We start from the raw sequence: 8,661 nt of genomic DNA, 5'->3' as shown, positions 1-8,661 counted from the left end.
ATCCATAAAAAAACGTCATCTGTGGAAGCCGTGGCGCTGTAAAAAGCACGACCAATCATCTGAGCCGGCCCAGCTAAAATGACTGGATGGCCTACCTGCCTGTCAGCCTTCCATCTGTGCACAAACTTAACTCGTGCCCCCATTGGTCATGTGCGCGTTCGTGTGTGTTGGAGGAGGGGCTCTGTAAGGAAGTGACAGATTTTTTCCGGCTGTGTATTTTCAAATTCTAGCGCACTCAAGCTGGTTTCTCCAAAATTACCTACCCCATGCACCTTTAACCATAACATAATTGCACAGGGCAAAACAAAATGAAAACGTTTGGATTGGACGTTGGTTGATGCTTTGGGTTAAAGGCTAAAGTGAAATGTGACGTTGTGGCAGAATGCAACGGAGAAATTACAAGTGGCGAAGGAATTCTGCATGAGGTGAAGGATGAATGATCCAACGTTCAGGCTCTAGGTTGAGCAGCCAGTGGAGTGTAACAGTAGAGTCAGTGTGTAGCCACACTTTGATCAGACCTGCATGTGTGTGTGACACCGCTGTGTGACCGCTCTACTCAGAAACTCCCCCCTCCTCTCTTACTCTCTCTTCCTCCTGTGAAAAAACACCTCAGGGTGAATTATGAAGCAGATGGATCATGAAAAGGTTTCCAAGGAAAAATGTAAGGATCCACATTAACATAACAAACAATCCCGAAAGAGATGAAACCTCCTGGTTAACCATCTGAAACCAATGCCAACCGGCAACATCGTAAGTCGTGAAACCCACTGACCCTAAGAAGACTGTTTCCTATTTCCAAAGCTGAAACCATTAATAAACTAATATATGATTTGAGTTAATCAGCAACAATTAATAAATAAGGTATTTTAAAAAATATTAGCAAACATGCCGAACTTACCCTTGTTGCCCCTTTGATGTTAGTACTTTATCTATTTTGGGTTTTGGACTGTGGGTCCAACAAAACAACCCTAACCCTAACTCTTAGCCAATATGACTGAGTGGTATTTCTTAGCAACATTGTGATGTCTCTAAGGAAGGAAAGAAATATCTTAACAACTAGTGGATTGTTTTTTTTATGAATGTTCATGTCCACCGTAGGATTGATCCTTATTCCTCAGGTACATCTCTCACTTTTTCTGTAGCACCATTATGATGACAAAATATCACTGGTTTTCTGACAATGAATCCAAACGATTAGCTAATTTCTTGTTACTAAAGTGAGTTAAAGTTCTCAATTTTCCCAACACATACTAGATATATTTGCAACAACATTCACGGTTCCCAAGAGATGAACCCTAATGACTTCAATGCTGCACAGATGTTTCCTTTAATGCCAGGTTCATATCTGGTTTTGGGTGAAACTGTTCATACATTATATAGATTATTGGATTACTGTGAAATTTGAAATGTGGTACAGACCACATGGTCATTTTCCCCAGAGGAAAAACTGTAATGCTTTGATTTTCTTTAGGATCATTCGGATGATCAACCAATGACAAATACCTGCAAAGCTAAGGGAATTCCATTAGCTTCAGCTGTTATTTATGGTCACTACTGACTACAGTAGCAAATGTTAGCATGCTAAACTAAGATGGTGACCATTGAAAATATAATTTGGCTAAACACCAGCGTGTCATTGGCCGTACTCGTTATTCGCCGGGGTATTCCATCGTTTCCAAACGTGCTTCCACTTTTCTCTTATTCTCTGCCCTTCCCAACCACAGCTTCATCTATATCACCCAATCAACCAGCTGCTTCTCATTCCCTCTGATTAAATAAAGATTAGATAAACACTTGTTGATGTTGAGACACCTGACTGATTTTGCTATTGCGGGTCATACTGTATATCATCAACCACAAGAAAACGACACAAACACAACTGCAGTACTGCACAGAGAACTTCTACTGTAATGTATTAGTTGGTGGTAAAACACACAGACATATCGAAGCACATGTAAATGACAACAATCTTAGTCAGTCTATTCTGAGTCAGTAACAACAACAGCTCTGGAAACTTTCTGATTAATTTTCCAGGGGAAATTCCTTAATCTGGTTCATTCTTACCGTCATCAAACCACAGTCTTTATGCAATGATGGTGATGCACAGGAAGTTCTTACTCTGGCATGTTAGGTAAAGCTGGGATGGGTAACGTCTTTTCAAAATATGTTTTGCTGAAATGCTTTTCACACAACATCAACAATTGTCATGTCTAAGAAACTTATTGTGAAAGTTTATTCTTTATGTTAGTTTTGTCATCTCCCTTTGTCCTGTGCTTTATGTTTATTCCAATAAGTAATTCTCCCCCTCATTTCAGGCCTCCACGCCCCTATCTGTCTCCTGTGTCCGTGATTGTTTTCCCCCCGCCCTGATTGTTTCCACCTGTTCCCCTTACCCTGTGTATTTGTGCTAGTCCCCTCCTGTCCATTGCCAGTTTGTTTCCTCATTTAGGATACACGTACAAGCCTACTCCACGGACATATTACGTTCCTCTAAGCTCATGATCATAGTCCTTGTTTTTCCTCAAAAGAGTGTTATTGTTTTTCCCTGTTTTGTTATTGTGACAATACCAGTAAAGTCTTTATTTTGAACACTACCTGAGTCTGAGTTGAGTCGTGCAGTTGAGTTCATGCCTCAGAGTTCACCCCTTGACAACAATCAATCTTTGAAATGCTCTGACAGTGCCTCTTCCTGTTTCACAAAGTCAGACAGCATCTCTGTGTTTCGAGCACATTGTGCCATATTTTCTCTGAGAATGACTGCCAGCTAATGACACTCTCTCCTCAAGTTTTTCTACATCTGTATTTATCCAATCAGTAATAAAATAAAGCGCATATATGACCACCGTGACTAATACAGTGGTTGATTAACCACTGTATTCTCCAGTGGTTAATCAAGGAGAATACAGTTTATTCCCAGGCGGCACTGAATGTTACGCACTCAAAGAGAAACAGCCAGGTCACATGTTGGCCTTCTTATCATTTGAATTGAGGAATAAATTGAATACATTTGTCATATTAACAAGAAGTGAGAAATAAAATGCTGAATTGATCTTATACATGCAGACATTTTTTTTTTAGTTACACTGTACCTTAACAAAATCAAATCAAATAAAAAAAGTATTTTTCAGAACACACACACACACACACACACACACACACACACACACACACACACACACACACACACACACACACACACACACACACACACACACACACACACACACACACTGTATTCCTCACACCCTCTGCATTGAAACTCGTATGTTACTAACCATGATTAGTGACATCTACTGGTGGTAAAAGTCACTAACATTACAAATGCAGAGAAACACTTCACATTGCTAACACCAAATGCCCATTTCTGAACCCATATCTAACCAGTTTTGTTTAGCTGTCTGTTAAACTTTGTAAAATGAGTCTGTCTCCCATGAGGCAGAAAGTAAACCAATAACCACTTTCCAGATAAATGAAACAATGGTTTCTGTTTCCTGGTGTTTGCTAATATTTATGGTGCCATAAATGTGAATTGTTATAACTCTGGATACTTTCTTTTTCTCTAGTGCAGGTCAAATGTAGGATTTGTACCTGATGGATTATGACTAAATACCTGCAAAAATAATTCTAAGTATCATTAGAAATGGGAAAAGAGGAACAGACACAAATAGATACTGTATTCTCATAGAGTATGAAGCAACAGACATTACATAGTATGCATTCATACATATATTAAACTACAGTAGGGAACATACACACATTTTCTTAGGCATCATATTTATAAAGAAACATATTGTAATTTCTCTATGGTTATAAGAGAATCCCATTGTCTATGTAACAGACTGATTATTATCCTGATATATTATTGTTCATTTAAATGGTAAATCTTTAAAAAATAGTTTGTTTAGGTGTCACAGACAGTAATAAATATGTCATATTAAGCCGGATGTAAGCCACCTCTCTTATTGTGTTTGTACTGCATGCTATCAGACTGTGGTTTCAAACTGTTTGAGCAAGTGAAACATGATAGAGAGAAAAGGCCTCTTCCTGTTTCACAAAGTCGGACAACATCTCTGTATATCGAGCACATTGTGCCGTATTAACTCTGAGAATTACTGCCAGCTAATGACACTCTCCCCTCAAGTTTAGCTAAATCTGTAGTTATCAAATCAGTTATCAAATAAAACACATAATGTATAATGTGCAGTTTATTCCAAGGCGGCACTGAATGTTACGCAACAGCCAGGTCCCAGGTTGGTCTTCTTATTATTTGAATAGAGGAATACATTTGGGATATTAATAACAAGAAATGAAAAATAAAATGCTGAATTTATCTTATACTGTACATGCAGAAAAAATATATTTTAGTTACGCTGTACCTTAACAAATTATCAAGGGCGAATCAATTTAAAAAAGGGTTCATTTAAAGTGTTTTTTCAGAACACACAAATACACCCAAACGAACACACACACACACACACACACACACACACACACACACACACACACACACACACACACACACACACACACACACACACACACACACACACACACAGCTTGGAGTATTTAAGGCCTGATAATAGCTGTGCATCACAGAAATCTGCTCCCTCTATTATTACTGCTGCTGCCCAGTAACAAGGACAAATACAGCANTGCAGTAATCCGTGACAAAAGGATTCCCAACCAAGTACTGAGTGCATTAATGGACATTTTCAAATGTTTGATTGTGTTTTGCTGTTATAAATCTTTTTTTTTTACTTGGTCTGAGGAACTATTCTAATTTTTTGAGATAGGATTTTTGAGTTTTCTTAAGCTGTATGCCATAATCATCAATATTAAAATAATAAAAGGCTTGCAATATTTCAGTTGATTTGTAATGAATCCAGAATGTATGACTATTTTGTTTTTTTAATTGCATTACAGAAAATAAAGAACTTTATCACAATATTCTAATTTTCTGAGACAGTCCTGTATATATCTCTTTATATTATTTAACAGTTTAACATTTATTTTCTTGCTGTTTATTATTATTATCATTTATTTATATGTATTCTTAGTTAGCTTCATAAGTAGTTTCTATGCTTTTATTTTGAAGGCATGTTTTGGGCACTGGGTGATTAGAGCACCTGGTGTAATTGTATGGAGACAGGTGGGAGCCAGAGCACTAGTAGGCAAACGGTTTTTTACCAGGGTGTTTCAAGTCAGCAAAAGGAAAGCCATAGGAAAGGCGTAAGGAAAAGGGATATAGGAAACCTGTTCGTTGTACTTTGTTATCGGAATAAACTGCACAAATGGAGAATCTTGTCTGGACCTGGATCATTGCCCCGCGAGATCCGCTAACTAGTGCCTCAGCGGCTGTATTATTTTAAGTTAATTATCTGTTTTATTTCTATATGATTTTGGCAGCTACAGTAACTAAGAACATTTACACTGCTATGCTTTTGTACATTTGTAAGTACTTGAGTATTTTATATCATTTATTATTTTTCGAATAATGCGCTGATCATGTTTAACATATAAGGGAGACAGAGAGAGAGGAAACAATAAATAGTGCATTGTACTTTTTGGTGCAAGTTTAATTATTTAATTTGAATTACATTTTAGTCCATTGCATGCATACAGTCATCAATCAAGGAAATGTATATGTTTTCTATGCAATATTTAAGAAATAGAAGCAATTTTTACATGATAGCATTTCTACTTTTACCTGAAAAGATCTGAAATGAAGACAACAGGAAGTAAACCTTAGGATAAATTAGAAAATTAAGTGTTAAACTGTAACACGAAAGAGATGAACATAACTGGATACATTCAGTTATTTCTGCACACTGCTAGTTAATGATTGTTCGGTTACAGTATTTGAGCAATAATGCCATTCTGAATGTTGTGGCCAAAAGACAAGAATAGATGAGTCACTTTCTTTAAATTACACGAGTAACAAAGCCATAGTTGATATTGTGTGAATTTCAATTGAGATGAAAATGGGAGGTTGGACAAACAACATCAGGCGGATGGTGTTGGGTGAAATAGGGAGAGAGAAGAAGAGCGTGGGCACGAGAGGAAGATCCCTTATGAGAGGGGCTTGAGGAAGATAAAGAATGGGAGCAGATAAGATGGGAGGGCAGTGATGACAGGACAGTTATTAAAGCTTCCACTAATACATGCTCTGACTGCAGCCCATTGAGGAGCTGAAGATATTGAGCTGAACTGAACCTCAGCATCCATGTTTGTTTTAAGTAAACACTGTTTACAGTATCATCACTGTGTTTCATGTTTTAAAAGCGGCCATGCTTTTCGGTTGAGATAGCTACATTAGATATTTTGCAGAACAGAAATAAAGATCTAAAGATTATTTTTCATGACTATCATTTCTAATTCAACAAATCAATGTACCGATTGATTTTTTCTAGCCCCACTTTTAAATTAACATTACTGAAGTGGCTACGTTTCCGTAGGTCAAAATGTGCAGCAGGAAATAGAATTATGACTTGGATTATTGTTATAAATATCCCAACAAACAACCTCATGTTGTGCCAGGAAGCTTCGAAAAAGATTGATTGTATGGCCATGCTAACTGCTCTCTGAGGCTGTAATTGTTAGCGCAATGCTAACTATAGCATGGTAACGTGTTCACTCCGGCAATGCTAACGTGCTAAAATCAAGCAGGTATAATGTAAACTGTGTTGATCCGTCTTAGTTTAGTATTTTAGCATGCTAGATTTGCACTAAACAAAGTACTGCTGTAGTTGGTGGTAATGTTATTATTTGTATAGGTCATACACTGAAGTTCTTCACAGATCCTAATTTTGATTGATGATGTTTGCTAGAGAAGACTCAAAAGTAAATGCAAATCATTTAGACAGGAAAATGAAAGTCTGCCACCAATTACTCGATCATTGTGTGTTCACAATCGTCAACGTTTCTCCCTGAGATTCCCCTGCACGACCATCACAGGGACTTACAGTCTTTCTTAATGGCTTTATTACACAAATAATTAAATACAATCATATCTCACAATTAAATATTGTCACATTATTCTTCACCTGAATGCAAAAAAAAAATTATGTATTAAATATTCAAGATATCAGAAAATAAGCTCCTAAGCGAAGCAAAATCTCACTGAAAAAAACATTACACTATACACAATCAATACCTACAAAATAATAAATACAATAGTTGCTCAGGTATCAGGGAGCCAAATTCAATTCCCAACATTATATTTAGGCAATAGTTAATGTAAATTCACCCTCCTAACATGATTGCTGTCTTGTTGGGTTCCTCAAATGATAGGTTAAAGTTTAGGCTCAGCTGAATAGCAGGAAGGGATTCAGTGTTTCGCTCCAGGAAACTTCAGTGTCTGAAGTGTGTGATATGAAAACAACTCATACTCACTTTAATGGACTGTATGTGACTGTATGTTTGTCCTTGGACGGAATAACCCAACACTATCAAAAAATGATTTTTTTTTTTAAAGCATTTCAATTTTCTCTAAATACATAATATAATTGCTTGATTATCAACAGATTTATAGATGAGTCATATTTCAACTGAATGTGAACATACGTTTGCAATGGACATCTTATCGTTTCACAGTAAGGGGGAACAATTACCTCAGTTGTTTGCCTATAAAACAATCTATGATAAATCTAAAATATTTTTTATCTACTGTTAATTTGTTTCATAAATTGCACTTAATTTATTTTACTGTTCAATTATCCTGTTGGCTTCCAATTGTTTTTATAAGTCTAGATGCCAGTATCGTGAGAAATGCATCATACCCCTGATACACATGTTTATAATGAGTTTTAGTAATATGATTCTGTGCTGTGAAAATACGGCCAGAGCTGTTTTAAAAGCTACCTGAGTAAAAATGTCCTACCTTGGTTACACCTAGCAACACAAAGTGTTTGGCTAAAAGCCATTTATTTTTGCATTTTGCATTAATCAAGGCTGCATGTCAGCTTTTAAAAGTGACCGTGCTGAACTCATTAGCCACACACTTCACACACTCTGATCAGAAGGTCTCCTGCGAACTTTGAGTTAATTGGGTCTCTTCCGTAGTCGGAGGTCAAAGGTTCAGATCTAAGTGTCATACATGGGGTTGCTGAAGTTTACAAAAAAGTGTTCGTTGCTTTCCAAAAGATGGTTGTAAGATCTTCGTCTGGAACGGAGAAGGAGAGCAGAAAACAGAGTGAGAAAAGGTTGACTTGAGAAGAAAAATACAAGAAATCCCTCTAAAATATTATTTAGCAAAGATTTGATGACCACAGTCTCATGTGAAATAAAAATAATCTCATTGGTCAAATTCAATGTGGTTTTGAACAGTTTCTATTCGAAAACATTTCCAATTTGGGATCAATAAAGCACATATTATCTTATCAATTCATTTCTCTGGTATGAATAGTCAGTATGAGACCTGATCACACCATATTTACTTTATAAAAAAAACATGTTACGGCCTGGTGAGATAATTAAATCATGCGTTTGGTTCTTCAACAAACTCCATTCATCTTCATTGTGGAAGCAGAAACTTGAGAGAACAAAAACATCCACGAACAAAACCAAAACTATCCGAAAAAAATAATCTTTCATTTTGATTTGAATGAACTATGCCTGATTCACCCAAAAGGTACTGACTTTCCTCTGGATGCTAAGAGCACT

This window comes from Notothenia coriiceps, unplaced genomic scaffold, assembly GCF_000735185.1.
Source record: "Notothenia coriiceps isolate Sejong01 unplaced genomic scaffold, NC01 NC01_scaffold00012568, whole genome shotgun sequence".
NCBI lineage: Eukaryota > Metazoa > Chordata > Actinopteri > Perciformes > Nototheniidae > Notothenia > Notothenia coriiceps.
Note: the sequence above shows the minus strand (reverse complement) of the source record.